The sequence below is a fragment of the Chiloscyllium punctatum genome, chromosome X, assembly GCF_047496795.1.
Source record: "Chiloscyllium punctatum isolate Juve2018m chromosome X, sChiPun1.3, whole genome shotgun sequence".
NCBI lineage: Eukaryota > Metazoa > Chordata > Chondrichthyes > Orectolobiformes > Hemiscylliidae > Chiloscyllium > Chiloscyllium punctatum.
The window spans coordinates 23,784,320-23,809,725 of NC_092791.1; the positions used below are offsets into that span (position 1 = coordinate 23,784,320).

At 44.3% G+C, this 25,406-nt stretch overlaps 1 protein-coding gene across 2 annotated transcripts in view; it reads left to right on the forward strand.

The window, feature by feature from the left end:
* The window catches only part of LOC140471259 (receptor tyrosine-protein kinase erbB-4-like), a 170,775-nt gene that overhangs the window by 12,392 nt on the left and 132,977 nt on the right, over nt 1–25,406 (forward strand). The window lies entirely within an intron of this gene.

Consider the following 25,406-nt stretch of genomic DNA (forward strand, 5'->3'; position numbering starts at 1 on the left):
TCTAAACTCCATCAAGAATAGACCCAGAGTTGTCAGAAGCTCCTCATGTGACAAGCCCTTCATCACCGGGATCATTCTTGTGAACCTCCTCTGGACCCCTTCCAATGTCAACACATCCTTCCTTCGATACTGGACCCGAAACCGCTCTCAATATTCCAAAATCAGTCTGGCCAGTGACTTATTCAGCTTCAGCAGTATATCTCTGCTCTTTTATTCTAACCCTCACGAAATGAATGCTCGCACTGCATTTGCCTTCCTAACTACCAACTGAATCTGCATGTTACCCTTCAGAGAATCCTGAACTCGAACTCTGAAGATCCTTAGTGCTTCAGATTTCTGAAGTCTTTTCCTGTTTTAGAAAACAGTCTACGCTTCTATTCTTCCTGTCAAAGTGCATAACCCCATACTTTCCCACATTGTATTCCATCTGCCACTTCTTTGCCCACTCTCCAAGCCTGTCCTTTTGCAGCTTCCCCACTTCCTCAACGTTACCTGTCCCTCCACCTATCTTTGTGTCATCCGCTCAGCTCAGCTCCTTCCTCCAGATTGTTAATGTATAACGTGAATAGTTGTGGTCCCAACACTGACCCCTGTGGAACTCCACCATTTCACTGGCTCCCATCGTGAAAATGCCCCCTTTATCCCCACTGTCACCTTGAGCCCTAACACCATGGGAGCTTATTTTATGTAGCAGCCTTCTGTGTGGTGTTTTGTCAGAGGCCTTCTGGAAATCCAAATAGATCATATCCACTGGCTCTCCTTTATCTAACTTGCTCATTACCTCCTCAAAGGATTTTAATGGGTTTGTTAGACATGACCTTCCCTTGATGAAACCGTGCTGACTCAGCCCTATTTTACCATGCACTCCCAAGTCCTCCACAATCTCATCCTCAATGGACTCTGAAAATCTTACCAACGATGGAGGTCAGACTAACCAGCCTATCCTCTGCCTCCCTCCTTTCTTAAACAAGGATGCTCCATTGGTCACTTTCCAGTCCTCTGGGACCCTCCCTGACTCCAATGATTCCTGAAAGATTACCACAGCCTCCTCATGCCTCTACAACCTCCTCAGTTATCTCCTTCAGATCTCTTGGGTGTAGTCTGTCCAATCGAATTGATTTATCCACCTTCAGACCTTTCAGCTTCCCTAGCACCTTAATCTTCGTGATATCCACTACATTCACCTCTGCCTCCTGGCACTCTTGCAGTTCTGGTCAGCTGTTGGTGCCTTCCACTGTGTGGAAGACAATTACAACTGATAGTATTGTGTGTGTACCTTCACCCCCAAGGACCGCAGTGGTTTAAGAAGACAACTCCCCACCACCTTCTCGTCGGGAGCCATAAATGCTAGCCCAGCCAGCAGTGCCCATGTTTCCCGAACAAATCATTTAAAAAACCCAATTATGGGTATGTGTACAACAGCATGAATCAAGTCTGACATGGGTAAGATGCACATACTGCTTACGAGAGTGACAGAAGTCACAGCATCAAAGGTATTTACAGCAGACCTTAACTTGTAATTCAAAGTAAATGAAAGACCTTGCATTTATATAGCATTAAAAATCTCACAACACCAGGTTATAGTCTAACAGGTTTTATTTGGAAGCTCTAGCTTTTGGAGTGTTACTCCTTCATCAGGTGGTTGACGACAGTCGAGCAGTGGATGTGGGGTATATGGACTTCAGCAAGGCATTTGATAAGGTTCCCCATGGTAGGCTCATTCGTAAAGTTAGGAAGTATGGAATACAGCAAGATTTGGCTATCTGGATTCAGAATTGGCTGGCTAACAGAAGTGATTGTAGATGGGAAGTATTCTGCCTGGAGGTCGGTGTTGAGTGGGGTCCCGCAGGGCTCTGTTCTTGGGCCTCTGCTCTTTGTAGATTTTCTAAATGACTTGGATGACGAGGTTGAGGGGTGGGTTAGTAAATTTGCAGATGACACAAAAGCTGGAGGTGTCGTTGATAATATTAGAAGGTTACTGCAGGCTGCAGCGCAACATTGACAGGATGCAGAGCTGGGCTGAGAAAGGGCAGATGGAGTTCACCCTGGATAAATGTGAAGTGATGCATTTTGGAAGGTCGAACTCGAATGCTGAATACTGGATTAAAGACAGGATTCTTAGCAGTGTGGAGGAACAGAGGGATCTGGGTGTGCAAGTGCATAGATCCTTCAAAGTTGCCACCTGCTCCTCGGATGCTGCCTGAACTGCTGTGCTTTTCCAGCACCACTCTAACCCAAGTGGATAGGGTTGATAAGAAAGCATATAGTGTTTTGGCTTTCATTAACAGGGGGATCGAGTTTAAGCGCCGCAAGGTTTTGCTGCAGTTCTACAAGTGGGCGGCACGGTGGCACAGTGGTTAGCACTGCTGCCTCACCGCGTCAGAGACCCGGGTTCAATTCCCGCCTCAGGCGACTGACTGTCTGGAGTTTGCACGTTCTCCCCGTGTCTGCGTGGGTTTCCTCCGGGTGCTCCGGTTTCCTCCCACAGTCCAAAGATGTGCAGGTCAGGTGAATTAGCCATGCTAAATTGCCCGTAGTGTTAGGTAAGGGGTAAATGTAGGGGAATGGGTGGGCTGCGCTTCGGCGGGTCGGTGTGGACTTGTTGGGCCGAAGGGCCTGTTTCCACACTGTAAGTCTAATCTAATCTAAAGTCCCTCGTGAGACCACACTTGGAATATTGTACTGGATTAGTGGTGCTGGAAGAGCACAGCAGTTCAGGCAGCATCCAACGAGCAACGAAATCGACGTTTTGGGCAAAAGCCCTTCATCAGGAATAAAGGCAGTGAGCCTGAAGCGTGGAGAGATAAGCTAGAGGAGGGTGGGGGTGGGGAGAGAGTAGCATAGAGTACAATGGGTGAGTGGGGGAGGGGATGAAGGTGATAGGTCAACGAGGAGAGGGTGGAGTGGATAGGTGGAAAAGGAGATAGGCAGGTCGGACAAGTCCAGACAAGTCAAGGGGACAGTGCTGAGCTGGAAGTTTGAAACTAGGATGAGGTGGGGGAAGGGGAAATGAGGAAGCTGTTGAAGTCCACATTGATGCCCTGGGGTTGAAGTGTTCCGAGGCGGAAGATGAGGTGTTCTTCCTCCAGGCGTCTGGTGGTGAGGGAGCGGCGGTGAAGGAGGCCCAGGACCTCCATGTCCTCGGCAGAGTGGGAGGGGGAGTTGAAATGTTGGGCCACGGGGCGGTTTGGTTGATTGGTGCGGGTGTCTCAGAGATGTTCCCTAAAGCGCTCTGCTAGGAGGCGCCCAGTCTCCCCAATGTAGAGGAGACCACATCGGGAGCAACGGATACAATAAATGATATTAGTGGATGTGCAGGTAAAACTTTGATGGATGTGGAAGGCTCCTTTAGGGCCTTGGATAGACGTGAGGGAGGAGGTGTGGGCACAGGTTTTACAGTTCCTGCGGTGGCAGGGGAAAGTGCCAGAATGGGAGGGTGGGTCGTAGGGGGATGTGGACCTGACCAGGTAGTCACGGAGAGAACGGTCTTTGCAGAAGGCGGAAAGGGGTGGGGAGGGAAATATATCCCTGGTGGTGGGGTCTTTTTGGAGGTGGCGGAAATGTCGGCGGATGATTTGGTTTATGCGAAGGTTGGTAGGGTGGAAGGTGAGCACCAGGGGCGTTCTGTCCTTGTTACGGTTGGAGGGGTGGGGTCTAAGGGCGGAGGTGCGGGATGTTGACGAGATGCGTTGGAGGGCATCTTTAACCACGTGGGAAGGGAAATTGCGGTCTCTAAAGAAGGAGGTCATCTGGTGTGTTCTATGGTGGAACTGGTCCTCCTGGGAGCAGGTACGGCAGAGGCGGAGAAATTGGGAATACGGGACGGCATTTTTGCAAGAGGTAGGGTGGGAAGAGGTGTAATCCAGGTAGCTATGGGAGTCGGTGGGTTTGTAAAAAATGTCAGTGTCAAGTCGATCGTCACTAATGGAGATGGAGAGGTCCAGGAAGGGGAGCGAGGTGTCAGAGATGGTCCAGGTAAATTTAAGGTCAGGGTGGAATGTGTTGGTGAAGTTGATGAATTGCTCAACCTCCTCGTGGGAGCACGAGGTGGCGCCAATGCAGTCATCAATGTAGCGGAGGAAGAGGTGGGGAGTGGTGCCGGTGTAATTACGGAAGATCAACTGCTCTACGTAGCCAACAAAGAGACAGGCATAGCTGGGGCCCTACGTGTGCCCATGGCTACCCCTTTGGTCTGGAGGAAGTGGGAGGATTCAAAGGAGAAATTGTTAAGGGTGAGGACCAGTTCGGCCAAACGAATGAGAGTGTCGGTGGAAGGGTACTGTTGGGGACGTCTGGAGAGGAAAAAACTGAGGGCTTGGAGGCCCTGGTCATGGTGAATGGAGGTGTAGAGGGATTGGATATCCATGGTGAAGATGAGGCGTTGGGGGCTGGGGAAACGGAAGTCTTGGAGGAGGTGGAGGGCATGGATGGTGTCTCGAACTTATGTGGGGAGTTCCTGGACTAGGGGGGATAGGACAGTGTCAAGGTAGGTAGAGATGAGTTCAGTGGGGCAGGAGCATGCTGAGACAATGGGTCGGCCAGGGTGGTCAGGCTTGTGGATCTTGGGAAGGAGAATATTGTGTCCAGTTCTGCTCACCCTATTATAGCGGCTTTGGAGAGGGTGCAAAGAAGGCTTACCAGGATGCTGCCTGGACTGGAGGGCTTGCCTTATGAAGAAAGGTTGAATAAGCTCTGACTTTTCTCTCTGGAGAGAAGGAGGAAGAGAGGAGTCCCGGTCGAGGTGTACAAAATAATGAGTGGAATAGATAGAGTCAATAGCCAGAGACTTTCTCCCCCAGGCAGGATTGACTGGTACGAGGAGTCATAGTTTGAAGATATTAGGAGGAAGGTATAAAGGAGACATCAGAGGTAGGTTCTTTACGCAGAGAATTGTGAATGCATGGAATGTGTTGCCAGTTGTGGTGGTGGAAGCAGAGTCACTGGGGACATTTGAGCGACTGCTGGACATGCACATGGATAGCAGTGAATTGAGGGGTGCGTAGTTTAGGTTACTATATTTTAGATTAGGATTAAACCTCGGCACAACATCGTGGGCCAAAGGGCCTGTTCTGTGCTGTACTTTTCTATGTTCTATGTACAACCACCTGATGAAGGAGCGGTGCTCTGAAAGCTAATGTGCTTCCAAATAAACCTGTTGGACTATAACCTGGTGTTGTGTGATTTTTAACTTTGTACACCCCAGTCCAACACTGGCACCTCCAAATCATTTATATAGTGCCTTTCACAACCTTCGGCTGCTCCACCATGCAGCACAGTTCATCAAATACTTTTGCATTATAGTCGACTCTATCTTGCGTGCTGGCCCAATTTTGTGCTTTGAAAGATCCAACAAACAGCAATGAGATAAATGATCAGATAATCTGTGTTAATTATGTTGGCCAAGAAATAAATATTGCTAGGAAACCAGGAGCATTCCTTGCAACTCTTTAGAATAATGTTATAGGAGTAATCTACATTCAAAGGAGGAACCTCTCTCTAATATCTAACTCAAAGAATGACCCCTCTGGTAGGTCAATTCTCCCTCAGTCATACAACAAATTGTCTGGCCTCATGTAAAAACTCAAGCCCTGTGGTGGGGCTTGAAACTACATTCAAAGTCAAGAGCAATGTTCACAGAACCATAGCTGACCTCTTGAGATGTTTCCAGAGCCATGTACCACAACAGACAACAGTTAGTCTGAGTTGTTTTGTTTGTTTTCATTCAGCAGTTACGTTCTTTAAAGAAGTAAGCATTCATCGCAACAGGAAAAGTGTTTTTTTTTAAAAATCACTTTACTATTTAACAGTCGCTAAAACTTTGGTGTGTAGTTGTTTAACACTGGTGACTAGTATAGTTGGCAAGTTATGTTACAGCCGTACAGAGCTTTAGTCAGGCCACATTTGGAATATTGTGTGCAGTTCTGGTTGCCCCACTACCAGAACATAGAACATAGAACAGTACAGCACAGAACAGGCCCTTCAGCCCACGATGTTGTGCCAACCATTGATCCTCATGTATGCACCCTCAAATTTCTGTGACCATGTGCATGTCCAGTAGTCTCTTAAATGTCCCCAATGACCTCGCTTCCACAACTGCTGCTGGCAACGCATTCCATGCTCTCACAACTCTCTGTGTAAAGAACCCGCCTCTGACATCCCCTCTATACTTTCCTCCAACCAGCTTAAAACTATGACCCCTCGTGTTAGCCATTTCTGCTCTGGGAGATAGTCGATAGCCAGAGACTATCTATGCCTCTCATTATCTTTTATACCTGAATTAGGTCCCCTCTCCTCCTCCTTTTCTCCAATGAAAAAAGTCCGAGCTCAGTCAACCTCTCTTCATAAAATAAGCCCTCCAGTCCAAGCATCATCCTGGTAAACCTCCTCTGAACCCTCTCCAAAGCATCCACATCTTTCCTATAATAGGGCGACCAGAACTGGATGCAGTATTCCAAGTGCGGTCTAACCAAAGTTTTATAGAGCTGCAACAAGATCTCACGACTCTTGAACTCAATCCCCCTGTTAATGAAAGCCAAGAAGGACGTGGATACTTTGGAGAGGGGGCAGAGAAAGTTTACCAGGATGTTGCCTGGTCTGGAGGGTTTTAGTTATGAGGAGAGGTTGGATAAACCCAGATTGTTTACACTGGAAAGACCGAGGCAGAGGGGCGACCTGATAGAGGTCTACAAAATTATGAGACATAGATCGGGGGTAGATAGAGTCCTTTTCCCAGGATGGAAAGATCAACTACAAGAGGGCACAGGTTCAAGATGAGAGGGGAAGGTTTAGTGGGGGGAAGTGTGGGGAAAATATTTCACACACAAGGTGGTGGGTACCTGGAAAGCACTGCCAGTGGAGTTGGTGGAAACAGTCATATTCGCAATGTTTAAGGTATATCTTGATAGACATATGAATGGGAGCCGAACAGAGGGATAGATATCACGCATGGGCAATAAGTAGCGGGTCTAAGGATTAGGAATCGGCACCAGCTTGGTGGGCCGAGGGACCTGGTCCTGTGTTGTATTGTATTGTCTAATGTCACGTTTGGTTTCAAAATGTAACTACATTCACTTTGAACCATTAACACCAATTAAATGGAAGAGTGGGATTCCAACCAGAAATGAAACACACCACAAATCAGTTTAACACGTGAGGTGGGATTTATTTTAACGATAAGCAACTGCTCCATAGACTTGGGGAGTCACAAGTTCAATGACCACATTTATGTGGTGGCTTAAGGCACCAATAGACGTGCAACAATTAGCTTTGGAGGTGGGGGGTGGAAGCAGTGTTGTGGAGAAGGTGGAGGAAAGTTATCTAGATTTCTTGCCTGCTTCTTACTGTCGGCTAAATGGGCACGTGTGGAGATGGTGAGGACAGGATCGGATTCTGCTACCGGCAATGCAAAATATCAGCTAAGAATTGATGATCTTTAGCACAAGCACTTTTAAAATTATTGAATGTTTGAAAATTGACCAAGCCTAGGATGTGATGTGTTGTATTATAATCCAGCTATTTACATGAAGCTTTCTTTACTTGCCTGTTGCACTGATGTGTAAGGAATGCCCTTCACTCCTGCATTCACTGGTTTCCATTTCAGTTTGGCGACTTGTTTAATTTGTCACAATGGAAAGAGAGATCTTTGTATTGGGGACTGATAAACTGGGATTGCTATGGGATCATTGCCTGAAAGAGAAGGTTTTCCATTATGTATTGTAACACTGCTACAATGATGGTTTAATGTGAGGGACTGGTGAATCCAGATGTAACTTTCTGTAAAGAGGGCTTTCTGTTCAGGATCGGCACCTGAATGGGTGCATGCTGACTCATTGCAGTAATCTGTTTATCTACATCGTTGCTGAAAAAGTAAACAAGACTCAGGAACAGGTGTACAACCAATAAAGACTGAGCCACGTTGAGAACTGAACTGAGCCAAGGCTGTTTGTCTTTTCAGCTGCAGCCAGCTTGGTTCTCATGCCCTGGTCAAGTTGATACACCATGACGTTCTTTGACTGAAATCTCAGCTAACGTGCCAGCAACAAGATTCGATGCAAATGACTCTCCAACAAAACACTTTCCTCCCATTGGAATATTTGTGACCCTGATGACATGCTGATTATGGTCAGAGATCACCTCTCTCTCCACACCAGCCATTTACACGGATTCTCTGACCACAGCATCATCCCTTTTATATCTTCGCAGTCTATGGCCCAATGTTAAATCTACAGAACCATCGCTGGATTACTTTATACACAGGATTCACCCGTGAGATTCCAGCTCCTCACCCGCGCCACCAGCCTTTTCTCCCATATGGTACAATTCCAGGGGCTTCCAATATCTCTCCTACTCTTCTCGATACCTGTTGCTGCCAATTTGAACTGGAAACCCCACAGTCAAGTATAAATTGACATTTACACACACTTTTTCCTCAACAGGGTAGCATTCAGAGTAGGAATTAGGGCTGATTTCTGTTCCCTCATTCCCGTGGTTCAACCTCTACCAGCAAAGTCGATGGAGACAAGGGAACAGAGATGGAATCTCTGGGATTGGGTGGTTATGAAGCTCCCTCCACACCATCATCCCCAGAATGTTCTCTCTCTTATGCATATTCCATAGGGCTCGTTGGATAGTATCCTGTCGGTCCCTAGCTAAAAGCTGTAAGATCGGCTGTAGCGTTGCCCCTGTTCCCTCTTCCAATGGTCATTTATCTCAGCCCCTACCCAGCCTGAAAATCATTGAACATTGATCAGGCTCCGACTTGTACACTGTACCGTGTTCAGTAATGCATTTAATCACTGAACCATTAGGAAATGATATTTATTTTCTAAACAAATCCTGAAGGGGTCAGGACCCCCTTCTCATGAGAAGGGCATTTCTAGGAACAGAATGTATTCAGAATCACCAAGAAGATTTGTTTTTTTTTTGTACGTTTCCTTCTGACCAGTATATCCAGCCCACGACTGATGCTGGGTTCCGGTGCCTGACTGTTAGAAAGCCTGCTCTACCACTCTGGGTTTCTGTGGCTGTAGGTAACATGGATGACATTGCTGCCACTCACTGAGTCTGATCTGTGGTAGCTGGAGTTATGTGCAGTGCATGATCTCACCCTGCTATTTGGGTTGGGCCAGAATCCAGGGCCTAGAGCTAAGATTGTGAGGAAAATACTTTTCACTTCAGTGACCAGCAGTGTCAAGAAATTGTACAGGTTGTATTTAAGAGTTTAGTTTCAATCCTATTATGTTTATAGTCTTGTTGTTTTACATGAGTGCTGTAAACAGGAAGATGAAAGTTTGTTTCAGTACGTTGCCTCTGATTGGGGTGAATTGATTTTGCTTTCACTCATGAACCACTCTTCCTGTCTGGGGGAAAGAGTGATTTCTGAATATTCACAATACTGTGCGATGTGTCAGGTTTGGCAATCCTGGGTTGTGACTGACCAACATTTGTTGCTTCTGCAGTTCACTCGGTCAGACAGCCGACTCCAGAAGCCTAAACAGTTCAAACTTAAATCATGACAATAGATCTAATCAAATTCTCCAGCCATCCTTGGTAAGAACATTCTGTCCTTAACTGGGTGCTCTATTTTTTATAAGTGTTCCTTTTGGGATTTGAATATTATTGGTAAGCTTAACATTTATTGCCTGTCCCTAATTGTCCTTGAACTGCTGGAGTTTGTGTGGTGTAGGAACACCCAGAGTATTTTTTTTGAATCTCTGTGGTAGTTTTCTGTAGCCACAATTGAGTGGCTTGTTAAACCATTACAGTGGGTGGTTAAGACTCAACCACGTGTTTGGAACTACATGTTGGCTAAACCAGTTAAAGGATGACAGATTTCCTTCCCGAAAATAAGTTAATGAGCCAGTAGTTTAATGATCATCTTCACTGAGAAGATCTTTCAGTTCATTAATTGTTATGGTGGGATTTGAACTCCAATTTCTGGATTCCAACTCCAGTAACATTGCATGACTGCAGGGGAGCCACTTATTGTCTCCTGCTCCTGTCACCCCAAGGAGACTTGCTGCTGCATGTGGCCTCGGGTCTGCAGTCAAGGCCACACTGGGGATGGGACATTGATCAAACCCAAGCTTTGGTGCTGTGCACTCTTTCAAAAAAAAAACAATGCTTAGAGTTATAGAGTCATACAGCACGGAAACAGTCCAACTCATCCATACCGACCATAACTAAAACTAGTCCCATTTGCCTGTTTGGCTCATATCCCTCTAAACCTTTCCTAATCATATTAAATGCTGCAATTGTACTCCCCTCCACCACTTCCTCTGGCAGCTCATTCCATATGCACACCACCCTCTGTGTGAAAAGGTTGCCCCTCAGAACCCGTTTAAGTCTTTCTCCCTAACCTTCAAACTATGCCCTCTAGTTTTGGACTCCCCTACTCTGGGAAGAAGACCTGGCTATTCTCATTATCTATGCCCCTCCTTATTTTATAAACCTTTATACAGGGTCACCCCTCAACCTCCTGCATTCCAGGGAAAAAGCCCCAGCCTATCCAGCCTCTTCTTCCAACACGAGCCCTCCAGTCCCAGTAACATCCCAGTAGATCTTTCCTGCACCCTTTCCAATTTAATAACATCCTTCCTATAGCAGGGCAACCAGAACTGGATGCAGTATTCTAAAAGTGGCCTCACCAATGAGTTGGAGACCTCCAGCAAGGGACCATTAGTGTCCCATTTCCTCAGCCTGAATTCCATCACTACCTTAGCTGAGATTGGCACCATCGCGTATGATCCAAGGATTGATCCGGGGATGTTCATTATCTGTAGCATTCAGTTACTCATGAGGGCAATGTGCTGTGGAACCAAGGAAACGGTTATCAAACAGGCTCCACGCAGCTTCCAAACAGTATGTGAAAGAGCTAACATTAAAATAGATCCAATCATTTTATTTTTCCGTTTTTGTCTGTCGAGAAATGCTTGCAATCCACTTGGCAACAGCCCATGAAAGCAGCCTTGGAATAAGGAGCTTGCTGTGTGAAGGCACAGATCCACAAGCTGTTGTTCTGTTTCATAGCCTCTCTGCAAGTTGTCCTCTGTCAAGACAATGGTTGGGACTGTGGCTTGAAACAAAGAAGTTACTGAGTGAAAGTAGCCCAGAGACTGGTGTGGTAATGACTCGCAAACCATCGGAACCTTTGGGTGGAAGGGCAGTCGATCGAAGTGGTGACTTTATAAACTAAATATTACAGGTTCTCTCTCAGCCTGTCACTCCAATACCCTGGTCTCCCCAAATGTACATTCTGTTTGTTCTGTTTTCTAGCTACAACACACCTGTTTTAGCAGTTCTTTTCTAACAGTGCTAATGTTCAGTTTGTACTTGTGCATTTCTGATGAAGAATGCGTCACAATCCAAATTCAACTTTCTTTTCTACTTGTTCTTGGAACTTGGGTATCGCTGGCTAAGCTTGTGTTTCTTGCTCATCCCTGGTTGTCCTGAGAAGATGTTAATAGGTGTATCCTTGAAGGATTACAGTTCCTGTGCTGCTGGTGCATCCATAATGGCATTAGTAAGGAACGACCCAAAGATGATGTAGAAACAGTGATGTGTGTCCGAGTTACATTGATTATTCCCCAAATCTTTCAGTACGTGGAGATGTACAGCACAGAAACAGACCTTGGGTGCTGATCAGATATCCTAAACTGATCTAGTCCCATTTGCCACCATTTGGCCCATATCCCTCTAAACCCTTCCTATTCATATACCTACCCAGATGCCTTTTAAATGTTGTAATTGTGCCAGCCTCTACCACTTCCTCTGGCAGCTCCTTCCTCAGACACTGAAGCAGCTCATGTCAAAATGCAACAAGATCTGGACAATATCCAGGCTGGGGCTAAAAGGTGGCAAGTACCATTCAGCCCATACAAATGCCAGGCTATGTCTATCATCAATAAGAGACAATCTAATCACTGCCCCATGACATTCAATTGTGTTGCATCACTTAATCCCACTCTGTTGACCATCCACAAGCATTCACTCCCTTCACCACCACCACCACCACTCAGTAGCAGCTGTATGTCCTATCTATAAGCTGCACTGCAGAAATTCACCAAAAATAGCACCTTCCAAAACCATGACTACTTCCATCGAGAAGGACAAGGGCAGCAGATACATGGAAACACCACAACCTGCAAGTTCCCCTCCAAGCCATTTACCATCCTGATTTGGAAATATATCGCCTTTCCTTCACTGTCACTGGGTCAGAATCCTGGAATTCCCTTCCTAAGGACATTGTGAGTCAACCTACAGCACATGGACTGCAGCGGTTCAAGAAGGCAGCTCACCCCCAACTTCTCAAGGGAAACATGAGACAGGCAATAAATGCTGGCCCAACCAGCGATGCCCATGTCCCATGAGTGAATAAATAAAAACAAAGTGGACTCCTCAAACTGGAATGGTTGAGCTTCGTCTGTGGTATTATAGCTGCACTCAGTGCCTTCCTGACCTTTGAGCTTTGTAGACATTGGAGAAGTTTTGAAGGATCATAAATGCATTACCCCTCGCCTGTTCTTGTTGATATGGTTCGTCCAATTAAGCATCTAGTCAACAGTAGTACCTTCCAAGATGTTGATGTCAGAAGGTTTAGCCATGATGCTGTATAAAATATTCCAATCTGTGCTGGTGCGTGTCACAAATTCTGAAATGCTGCTTCCATGTTGGGTGTCCCACAGCCACAAACTTTTGATTGGCTGTTCGGAAAATGTGAGTTTTCCTGAGTCTTCATGCCCACTGCTGATTTTAACTGTGGAAATAGAAGCATGATCACCAGCTGGCACCATAATCCCGATGGCATCACAAAGTCATGTCTTGTGTATAGTTTATAATACCCCCACCTCGACTCCTAGTCATTGATGTCATGGTGAGATTACACTGGAGGTTGTATGTTGAAGAATTTATGATGACCACTCTCTGCATTGAAAACCACTTTTTGAATTAGTGAGTCAGATATTAAACAAAACAGAGTTCAATGAACCACCCTGAGAATACAATCCAACAATCACAGGCACCTATTACACTCTTTCTGTTTTCTATGTTACACTGCCAAATCAGAATCCCTAAGTACATTTGAACATTTTCTACTTTAAATTCCAAAATCTCTCCTTTTTTTAAAGAAAAAACAAGGTTGCTACAGGGAAAAATGAAACTGCGAATGTAAATTCAGTCCTGTGAGATACTTATGGGATGTCATACCTGTGAAGAGTCAGGGAAACTTCAAACAGGGAGAGACTGAACACAAAAAGATAACTTCGGGGGCTGATTATATCCCCTCTCAGAAGGCATCCACCTCTTGCAAAGATTTCTGTTTTACCCAAGTAATATCCACAGTAGAAGTTAAAAACTCTAGTCTCCGTTAATGGCTGATGTCCCAGTGTATGGACTAGAATACTGTGAGGCCACAGCTTTGAGAACAGCCATTTTAAACACCTCTGCACTGCAAGTAAAATGAAGAAAAATGTTTATGTCTTACTTTGAATGTTGGAATTCACTCACTGTCCAAAGGAATTGGAGCAACAGAATTCCGACTGACCTGCAAAACCAAGAACAATGTCAATGCTACTAGAACCGTCCAAAAATAGCTGCAGCATCATCTTATCTGCTCTTCTTGAAAAATTCAAAGACTGATCCATATTTTATTTTATTTTTATGTTTTTGACCTCTCCTCTCGTCTCTAATCAGCGTTGCATTACTATTTTTTTCACATTTAGCAGTTAATAAACATTTTTTTTGTTAATTTAAGGCAGCCTCGTTAAATTAGCTGCTTTTTATGAAACGTAAATTCATTTGGACCTGAAGAAAGGTATCCACAAGGGAAGGGATCTTTTTAAAATTCACCTTGATGAGAGCAACCGGATGTTTTGGGGGTAGGATGGGTGGGTTGGGGTGGGGGTAGGAGAAGGCGGTGTTGAATAACCAGGAGGAGCAAGCTTATTCACCCTCACCCAGGAATTGTACCCCATCTGGAACTGTGCCAAATTGGGGAAGTTTGCATCAATCCTGTTCAGAGCACTGATTTACTCATATAGCCTGATCTTGGCTTTTAACTGGGACTTGCAATGTTGTTCCTGTAGCTGAGTGCAGGTTTATTCCTCACTTAAAAACCGCAAACAATTAAACTACTGACAGTCTCGGAAAAATATGCCTGACCAGCTTTCCTGAACTATTTGTTTCTGTTACCCCTGCGTTCTATTCCTTCCAGTTTCTCCTCTCTTTCAAAGGTGCCACACTAACTCATGTCAGTACTGACTATTATTCACATGTTAGTCTAGACAGGCTCAATAATAGATTATTCAACAATCAGGCTATCTCAGACACACTCCCAATCTTATCCTCACACTACAGCCACGATTTCCAATCATGAATTGCTGGATCCAAATCCTAACCAGCAGGAGAAACCGTGTCTGAAGCACTGGGATCCTGATTGATTGTGATTAGCCTATAAAGGGACTTTTGCAAATGCCTGTCTGCTCTGTGGGCTGCAGTGCATAACATGGATTCTCTGAACAAGCTTTGATCTGTCACTCCATAATCCGAGCCCTGTTGTTTAATCTTTATCCAAACATGCAGCTTCTCAGCGTTTGGCTCAATAACTGCTGTCGACATGTTGTCTAGTTTCAACAAAGGGAAATCACCAGTGACAGTGGCCTTGCAATTACATGTCCAGTAGAAATTGTTTTCACACTGCAGCTGAGCTTTGGGTACATTTGCCTATGCAAGGCTGTTTTACTCTAAGGCCTGGTTCCTGCTCTTAAATTAATTTAAATCAAATTATGCAATTTTTATGAGGTCCATTAAAGAGGCGGTAACAGAAATCAAAGGGTCAAACTTTAAAATAAACAAAATCAAGGGGAGATCACCAAAATTGTTGCTTTGGCGACCGCAAATTGAGTTTAATATTATTATATTGAATGTCGAGAGCATGTTTACCAACTCCAAGCAATTGAAAATGTTGAAGGGCATAGATCAAATAAAGTGACTTACACTATGGACTGGGAGTACTGGGTTTGAGAATGTAATTCCAATACTAAATGCTTCAGTTAGAGCAGAGATTCGTAAAATATTTCCCCCTTTACACAGTCATGTAATAGGTACTTGCTGAAAGGAATCTAACCATGTCTAGCAGCTCTTGCAACAAAAGGAAAAGGATAAACGTGTTGCATATGAGATAGGTTCCAGAATTTGTTATGATGGAGTTTTCTCCCTCTGTCCTTTCCTATCCTGGATGTCTTGATTCCTTTGGTGTTAAGGTACCAGTCACCCCTCAGATACCTGACCCAGGTGAGGTTCCTTGTGTCAATGTACACAAGGAGGGTTGTATAGCACTCCAATCCTTTTCCAGAATTCATGGGCAGCTAGTTCCAGCAGGAATTTTGTGGATCCTTGGCTGACTTCTACCCCACAGACCCAGAGGCATTAAGGCTAATTACGGTAGCCCTACAGTTCAGTTCATAACAGAACAGGGGTCCTTTGACTTTGCTCAGGCAGACACCAGAAAATCAGAGTGGCATTATGGGAATCCCACTCTCGAGAAATTCACTGCTGGAGGGCCTTCGGATCCTCTTGGCATGAGATGATTCCTTTTATAGGCTAAAGCAGATGATTGATTGGCTTGTCATTGGCTGAATGATTTTTTTTCTCATTTAGCGCTCTCCCCCTTTAATCTCTGGCTTGGTACTTTTGGTGCACTTGCTGTCTGGTATCGCAACTCAGTCAACTGTTCCCCATGTGAGATCTGCAGCTGGAGTGAGGGGGAGATTGGATAAAGCATCATACGGGCGGCACGGTGGCACAGTGGTTAGCACTGCTGTCTCCCAGCACCAGAGACCCGGGTTCAATTCCCGCCTCAGGCGACTGACTGTGTGGAGTTTGCACATTCTCCCCGTGTCTGCGTGGGTTCCCCCCGGGTGCTCCAGTTTCCTCCCACAGTCCAAAAATGTGCAGGTCAGGTGAATTGGCCATGCTAAATTGCCCGTAGTGTTAGGAGAAGGGGTAAATGTAGGGAATGGGTCTGAGTGGGTTGCTCTTTGGAGGGTCGGTGTGGACTTGTTGGGCCGAAGGGCCTGTTTCCACGCTGAAAGTAATCTAATCTAAATAGGCTGAGAATCACAGGCAAACCGGTTTCTGTTCATACTCGGGTACTCTTGAGCAGTGCTCATTGAGTTTGCAACCCTAATCCGGCATCATTGAGTCACACAGCATGGAAACAAACCTTTCGGTCCAACCAGTCCATGCTGACCATTATCCTCAACTAAACTCGGCCCACCTGCCTGCACTTGACCCATATCCCTTCAAATGTTTCTTATTTATGTAATTATCCAAATGTCTTCTAAACGTTGTATTTGTCCCCACATCCACCACTTCCTCAGGAAGTTCATTCAACTACCTGCTGTATAAAAAAAGTCCCTTGTGTCTTTTTAAAATCTTTCTCCTCTCATCTTAAAAGTATACCCCTTAGTCTTGAACTCCCCTACCCTAGGGAAAAGGCACCTGTCATTCACCTTATCTATACCCCTCATAAGCGTCTATAAGGTCAGCCCTCAACCTCCTAAGTCCCAGCCAATCCAGCCTCTCCTTTTAACTCAGACTCTTCATACCTGACAACATCCTTCTGAACTCTCTCCAGCTTAATAATATCCTTCCTATAACAGGGTGACCAGAACTGCACACAGTATTCCAGAAGAAGCCTCATCAATGTCCTGTATAACCTCAACATGAAGCTGCACGGTGGCTCAGTGGTTAGCACTGCTGCCTCACAGCGCCAAGGACCCGGGTTCAATTCCCACCTCCGGTGACTACCTGTGTGGAGTTTGAACGTTCTCCCCGTGTCTGTGTGGGTTTCCTCCAGGTGCTCTGGTTTCCTCCCACAATCCAAAGATGTGCAGGTTAGGTGAATTGACCATGCTAAATTGCCAGTAGTGTTAGGTACATTAGTCAGGGGTAAATGTAGGGGAATGGGTCTGGGTGGGTTGCTGTTTGGAGGGTCGGTGTGGACTTGTTGGGCAGAAGGGCCTGTTTCCATACTGTAGGAAATCTAATCTAATCATAACGTCCCAACTCCTATATTCAAAGGACTGAGCAATGAAGGGAAGCATGCCAAATGCTTTCTTAACCACCCTGTCTACGTGTGACGCAAACTTCAAAGAATTATGTACTTGAACCTTTAAGTCTCTCTGTTCGACAACACTTGCCAATTGCAATGCTCTCCTTCTATTCCACATTGAGGTGAAGCGAATGTGACCAGACCAAGGCTTGAGCCCGACCCTTTCTACTCTCTGAGGAGCATCAACATGATCCTGCTTGTTTATTTACCAAGGTCTGTATAAACCCAGAGCAGAGTGGTTGATCCTGTAGCAGGCCTTATGATGTCAGCCTTCTCTGGTGAAGCGAGCAGACCTCAAAGAGTTAAAGCACCTGCAGAACTGGATTGAAAATATTTGTACCCAGGGTGTGTCTGAGTGAATCAATTGGAGGCCAATCTGGATGGGCGTTGCTATTTCAGAAGGTGCAGTTTGTGGATTTTGTTTTTCAAGTGCCTATATGAGTTTAAAGAACTCCAGCCCAGCTACTCTCTCTCTGAGAACTGAGCTTAGCCTCTCTGCCATGCAAGTGAGATCCCACCAGTGCTGGCTTCAGAAATTAAATTACATTAAAAGCTCTGTCATTTTAAAAGTAAAGATCCCACACAGCAAATCTGACTAAAATATGTAGATGAAGATTATTCTTCTGAGTTGATTGTAACCAATGGTGACTTCAGTAAATATCAGACCCTGAACAGTTTGCTCCCTCATGAGGTTAGCAAACACTGTGGGCTTGGCTGAGCTGTTTCTTTGACTTGTCCCCCTCTGACACAAGCTTTCATGTCACAATGATTTCTGACTGTGTGACAGAGTGTGTGTGAGAGAGTGAGTTGCTCTGAGCCTACCAGAGGGCGATACTTCTAAGCATAGTCAGATGAAGTAGCAGCTCTGAAAGCTTGTGATTTCAAATGAACCTGTTGGACCATAACCTGGTGTCATGTGACTTCTGACTTTGTCCACCCCAGTCCAACTCCGGTACCTCCACAGCATGTCTGAGCATAAGCAAGGTGTGATGCTAAATGGGCATATGCTGGCCATTGCACTGTGTCATTTTCCTCTGACCTGGCCTATCAAATAATAGAAGTTATAATGCTAAGAGGATCCAAAGCTCAGTCTGTGGTCTTTCATCTCTGCAAGGCCAACAATCAGAGTGCTCCATGCTAAGAAAGGGTGTGGGCAGTGGGTAAAAATAGGCTCAGCTTGACTAATACTCTCAGCAGTCTCTATCCCTCTCTGCTCAAGGTTCACCCGTGTACAATAGCAGTGTCAGCTACAAGAGTAAGAAGAAAGTCATTGTGCGGACAGAGCTGTAATTCCAGCACAGGAAGCCCTAGCTTGTGGGCCTCACTTAGAGAAACTTGCTGGATGTCCTCAAGCGTTTTACTGGGCATATGACCTTCAGCGGCTAATAACATTTTGATTTTAATTACTCCTTCGTTTTGATTTATGGCTATTATGCTAACTTAGTCCCAAGATAAACATGTTTGGATCGTTGATTTTATTCTTCAAGTTCCTGGTTATTGTCTGGGACTTCAATACTGTGCTCAGTCAACAGAAGTATGCAGGTGCACAGATAGACTGGCATCCATCCTGACACTTGTGTGTTTTTGTATGTAGATTTGAGGTGAAAATGTCAGGGAGACTTGGTTTATTGTGAAATGCCAGCCAGTCTGTGTGTTGGAGAGAAGGACTTTTTATACCACATACTGATATTTTATTTTCACTCCTGAGAGAATAGATAACATAGGCTCTTAAAACGTTCTTCCATACTATTAGCCTATAATATATTGATTTTTCTCCTCTGCGTCTGTTTGGTTCAACATGGGGACAAATGAGACTGTGCAGCCTGCAGGTTTTGCACCAGTTTGGTGGTGTAGGCAGCTCTCTAATGCTCTGACTGGGTGAGACTGCACAGCACAGCATCACTGTCAAGCCCAATCCTCTCCTCAGTCAATGTGTAGACACGGGCACTCTCCAGTGGCATCAGTCTGTGCTCATCAGGAATGGGGAGCCTTGGTTGATATTGTCACCTTCCTGATCTGTGGCTATGGGAATTGATTGGGGAATTGCTGATCCGTGGGGTCAGTCAGGAAGCATGACAGGGTCCTGGGTTCTCGTCCAGTCAGGACAAACCTGCCAGTCTCTGGTATCTCCACCTTGAGTGTCTGAAATGATTATAAACAGGTTAGCTGGGCAAGATATTGTCAGATCGAATATGAAGGGAGAAAATGTGGAAGTCGGGAGGTCACCTGATGAAGTTGCGTTGCTCTGAAAGCTTGTGATTTCAAATAAACCTGTTGGACTGTAACCTGGTGTCATGTGACTTCTTACCATTTCTGTCAGGTGAGCTGACTCTATGACTCTATGTTAAAATGAGGCTCTGAGTCTGTGAGCTCAGGGATGATCTTATGGTGACACTCAAGAGTTTTCTCAATGTCTTGGTCAACTTTCATCCTCAGTCAACACCACGAATGACAGATAATCTGATCATTTTGTGTGTAGCTTGAGGGATCTTGCTGTGTGATATATTTATGACATGACAACAGTGATGACCCATCAAAAAGTACTTTATTGGTTGTGGCATACCTTGAAATGGCTTCTAAATGAGATTATTTTCAATTAGTTCATCTCTAGAATTATGTGCAAATATTTCATCATTCACACTGTTCACTGTATATGCGAAAATAAGTCTCTCTCGGTCATTAGTCATAATGACTTTGGCAGTGATTTTACTATGATTTAGATAACTCTACCTTAGTGTATCTGAATTCTGTAGGAGAATATGTTCAATACCCTGGACCTAAAGGAAGATCGAATTTTGTCATGTGTAACCTCACTCTCTGACCCGTAATTCTCACACACAAGTGTCTCCAGTGGAATGCATGCTTCTTATAACTTGCTGATTGACAGTGATGGTGATAGAAAAAATGATGCAGTCATTCACCATTAATGGAGTGCTGTGTCCACTTTACATGCGTAGCAGGGTGCAGCTATCAGAGTGCTTCTATTTCTGTCCAGAATGGCATGCACAGCACAGCCTTCTGTTAAAGGAACAAGTGCTTTCAAAACTTTGCATTGTGTCCGGCTTAGAGGCAGAGCACTCCTCTTTTTGTACTCCTCTTGCAGATTCTCCCTCTCCTGGAGGTGTTGACTGTCCTGCACAATTCTAGTATTGCACACTGCTGTTTAATAATTTGCCCAAAGAGGTTATTGTTGAAGTAAGAGCCTCGACCAACATTGTATTTGCACAAGAAGGCACATCAGAGGCATCGTCGATTCTGTCCTTGCCCAGCAAGTGCACAATTTCAGCAGCCATTATATTTAAATCCACTTCTGAAGCCAATTGTGATATCCTTGCCACTGATCTGACTGAGATCACTGACCAGGAGAAGCTGGGAATCAGAATATGGGTTGTTCTTCTCACTGGTAAAGCTATTACCAATTGAGTCACTGCGAGCTGATATCTCTCTCTCTCTTTCAATGTTTTTCTCTCTCTCTCTTTCTCTCTCTCTCTTTCCCTCTGTCTCTCCCTTTTTATCTCTCTCGCTCTCTCTCTGTCTGTCTCTCTCTCTCTCTCTCTCTCTCTCTCTCTCTCTCTCAACCTTGGTCTACAGGTGATGTAAATTCTTGGTGTAAAATGAGGGTTAGGTTAGATGCACCACTCATCCTTGATTCACCAATCCAACTGACCAAAACAATCAGGTCTTTAAAATCTAATACAACAATCTTCACGACTAATGTATACATCAGGCAGGCAGACAGGGTGTCATTAGTATAGAAGATAGGGGCTTGATCTAACATGGGAATTAAAGATGACCCATTCACTGAAAAGTTCTTGGGTAATGATATCACTTACTGGTGTATGCCGCAAGTTCCATATTATACAATGCTCTGTACGTCTGTGAGTGATTACACATAATCATTGAGCCACTAGACTTGTGTTGAACTCCCTTTAGGGGTTTGGTCTGCAGCTACTATCTCCTCAAAGTGCTTTGCTCCTGGTAATTTTCTGTGTTATTGTTACAATTTCAGGTAATGGCTAAACTGTACTGAGCTGCTGTGATTATGATACTGTATGAATAACCCAGAAAAAGGGAGTTCAAATCCCACTTTGGCAGTTTGAGATTTTGAAATCCGTTTAGAAAATCCTGGAAACAAGAGACTATTAATAATAAAAGTGACCAGGAAAATCTTTTCAGACTGTCAGAAAGACTCAATTGGTTCATAGATGTACATTTAAGGAAGGAACCGCCATTCTTATTTGGTCTGGTCTACCTGTGACACTGAAGTCATCTCAGTTAATAGGCCAGACCACCATTATATTCTTTTTATTACTAATTTATTACTAATATTACTAATAGTTGAATAATGAGCTTTAAGAAAGGCTTTTCTCTTATTGCTTGAAATTGGTTTTGAGATAAACATTTGATGGGGGTTTTCAGCATGCTAACAACAGTGTAAATATTCACATGCTTTATGATCACTGTCTGATGACAGTGAGGAATTGGCCTGTTATTGATGCTTTCGTGTCACGTAAGAAAGGAAAGCTTCGAAATACCTAGTGTACAGTGCCAAAGCCCTCCCTTCTATATGGGCAATACAAAACAGCAGACTAGGTGGTAGTATTCTTTCCTTGTCTGATGGCTACACATGGATATTCCATTAGGTGCCACCAACTGCAGGACACTGATGTCAACAGTAACAATCCAACCACAATCCTGGCTTTTTTTTTGAAGCTCAGCAGAGGCCAAGGAACAATTCTGCTGTTTTTTTCTGTTGACTTTTATGACTCAATGGAATAACAGGTAGCAGGTCTTAAGTCAGCAGGAGAGCAATTTCCTTGAGTTAGAATAAACAAACATATAGCTGGGCCATTGTTTCCATGGTGACTAGCCATGATGATGTCAAGTGGACCAGTTCCTGACCAGGAAGTGATTTCTGGATATTATAAAATTCTGACTGAAACCAGGTGTATGGTGGATTTTTATGCAAATCGTATGAAAGGAATTCATCGTCAGTACTTTATTTATAACTTTCAGTGGATCCCATAACCAATCTTTTGTATAAAGAAAATAAACAGAGCTGAGGTAGCTCTTGCACTGGCTGGAGTTAAACTTGTCCGAACAGTTACTTACGTGGCAATGCAGATTTGCTGATGAAAACAAATGAGTTGTCAGGGAACACCTCAAAATACCTGTCCATACATTAATGATATCATCCTTTTGGGCTGGAAATTGCCGCAGCCTAAAAGATATGGATTATTCAGTCTTTATTGTATTCCCTAGTTGTGCGAGCTTGCTGTGCACAAATTGGCTGCTGTGTGTCTTGTGTTACAATAGTGACTGTACTTCAAGAAGTTCTAATTTGTTTGTAATGAGCTTGGGGATGTGCTGTGGTGGCCTAAGGCGCTATGGAAATGCAATTCTTTTTGGGCACATCGTTTTGTTTGTGATTGTGCTGGAAATGCAGGAACCATGTATGATGTGCTCAGGGGCTGAAATGATGAGGATCAGTTGAAAAGATGAAAGTGACAGCACACAAATCAAAAACAAAAGTGGAACAACTTGCAAAAACTGACTGACTCTCAATGGTTTATTTTGATGTAAAGCTGCTGACCCTGAGTCATGTCATACACATTCTGTGGAGAAGGCCAAGCTTCAGCATAAAGGGTGGGGGGGGAGGGGCGGAATGTTTAGGGTGACTTACTCATTTATTGCGGCCATGCTTTGAGTCAAAGGACAATGTTGAAATGGCTCAGAGAGGCTTGTGACATACTGTCAGAGGCATTATACCCTGTGCACTTTTAGCCGATGGATGAGAGCAAGAGCAAACAAGTGAGAGGTGGAAATTATGGTACGTTCGACGGAAACTGCAAAAATAAAAGATGATACAAACAAGTTTGTACATCATCCAGTTCTGTGCGCAACTGTGTTCAAGGCCTTCTCCTACAGAGCTGCTATTCCAAGGATGTGAGCAGTCCTCAGCCGACTCGAGGGCAAAGTTCTCCAGGTTATTCCGATTCCAGACAGGGATACCCCAGATTGATGATCTCCAGGGTGAGGAGCGATGAACTGACCCCTCTCCACCACTTCACCAATTTACAAAGGATCTCTTCCCTTGCAGGTGCCTTTCTCCCAGATTAAATGAATTTATGTTTTAAAAGGAGCACACATTTAAACAGGCTTTTGTGAGTTAACAAGAGTGAGTTTATTAATTACGAAACACAGGAAATAACAATAACGTGACAGGCATCATGCAGATTAGAAGCGTCTCCAAAAAAAAACAGAAAAATGTTAAAAAGTCAGCCTCTGCCTGTCCTTTCTGAAGGGTAGATAGTAGAATGTGAACAATGAAGCAGTTGGGATTCTTGGCTTCGCAGGTTTGTTGAAATGATCTTGTCCTTGCTATTTTGATGATGGCTTGGAGGAAGCACTCAGGGTATGAGAGTCCTTCTTTTGTCCTGTTTTTTTGTGTGTCAGTCCAGGGTTATCTTCCCAGATTTGTTTTATTCACTCATGGGACATGGGCATCGGTGGCTGGCCAGCATTTATTGCCTGTCCATAGTTGCCTTTGAACTGAATGGCTTGCCAGGCCATACCCAAGGGCAGATGTGAGTCAGCCACATTATTAGAGTCATATGTAGGCCAGACCAGATAAGGGTGGCAGATTTCCTTCCCTTGAGGACATTAGTGAACCAGATGGGTTTTTTCCAGCAATTCTTAATTCCAGATAGTTTTAAATTGAATTCAAATTCTACCATCTCCTGTGGTCCCCAGAACATTAGCTGAGTTTCTGGATTAATAGACTAGCAATAATACCACTTGGCCATCACCTCGGATAGCCATTAATATCCACAGTTATCTTTTGGATGTACACTTTTTAAAACAAAAAATCATGGAGTTCAAAGTTCAGCATGACTGTAGGTACTTGGGGTTCAACCATTGTTCAACACTAAGATGCTCAACCAAGAAGAAAACACTGTAAAAGGGAGGGAGATGGAGAACTGACACACAACACTTTGAATTTCCATTGTGTCAAGACCACAGATCACAATCCTAGATCACTTGTAGACATATTGAACTTTTAATTACAATATGTGTGATTAACAAACAAAGGACAGACATCTCCATACATTTTTTGGCTGTACATTCAGTAGCTGTCTGGAGAGAGAGAGAGACACTTGAATGGCACACCTGATGAGGTGTCAAGGAAACTTCAAAGTGACGGACTTGACTTAAAAGGGACAATATGTACTACAAATGGATCTGTAATCTCCTCAGAGTTATCTCAGACCCTGAACATGATAGGAGACAAAAAACATCAGTACCTGCATGGGAGAAATTTGTTTTGTGTCTTCCACTTTTTAAGAATCCCCAAAAGCAGTGGTTAAAAGCTAGATCAGCCCTGGTTTGGGTGTGCTGGTGGAAGATGTGCTAGTGAGCAGAAGTATTTCTGTGAGTCAGCTTGAGTTCAAGCACTCATGAAAGCCACAGTTTAAGAATGACCCGCTAGTCATCCTTGCACTGCATGTAAACTCATCTCTCTCACCATGAGGACCAAAAGGCTGCTAGCCAGCAAGCCAATCATCCATTTCAATTAACCTGCAAAGCCAAGAATCTCAATTAACTGCTTGACTACCAATGTTCCACCATCTACTTTTAACGAACGACTCATCAGGACTCGTCTGCATATCTTTTAACTTTTATCTTTTTTAGTACCCATGTCTTACTCCTAATTTGTGTGTATGGGTGTTGTGCTATTATTTCTTATTGTGTTTAGTAGCTAATAAACTCTTGTTGATTCAAAAGCCTGGTTAAATTTGGCTTATTTTAAAACACATGTTAATTTGATCTGCATGAAAGGTATCCACAACGGAGGGGATTCTTTGTAAATGAATCTAATTTCGATCAACTGAGGAGACTGGTGTATAAAGAAGGGGAATCAGTTCAGAACCTTATACAGCGTATTCACAGTCCGCCGATACCTAAACAGCAAACATAAACAAACAGATGCAACATGCCCAGGAACTGTAACCGAATTACCATCTATCAAAGACATCTCTGAAATGACTACCAAACGATTCAGACCCCTTGGCATCATGGTAGCTGACATTCGTTTTGCTGGTCATCAGTATAGGGTCCTTTAGATTCATCAGACACGCTTGTCATTTACACAATACCATGCAAGGATTGTAACAAACACTACATCGGACAAACAGGCAGAAAACTAGCCACCAGGATACATGAACACCAACTAGCCACAAAAAGACATGACCCACTCTCACTAGTATCCTTACACACAGGCGAAGAAGGACACCAC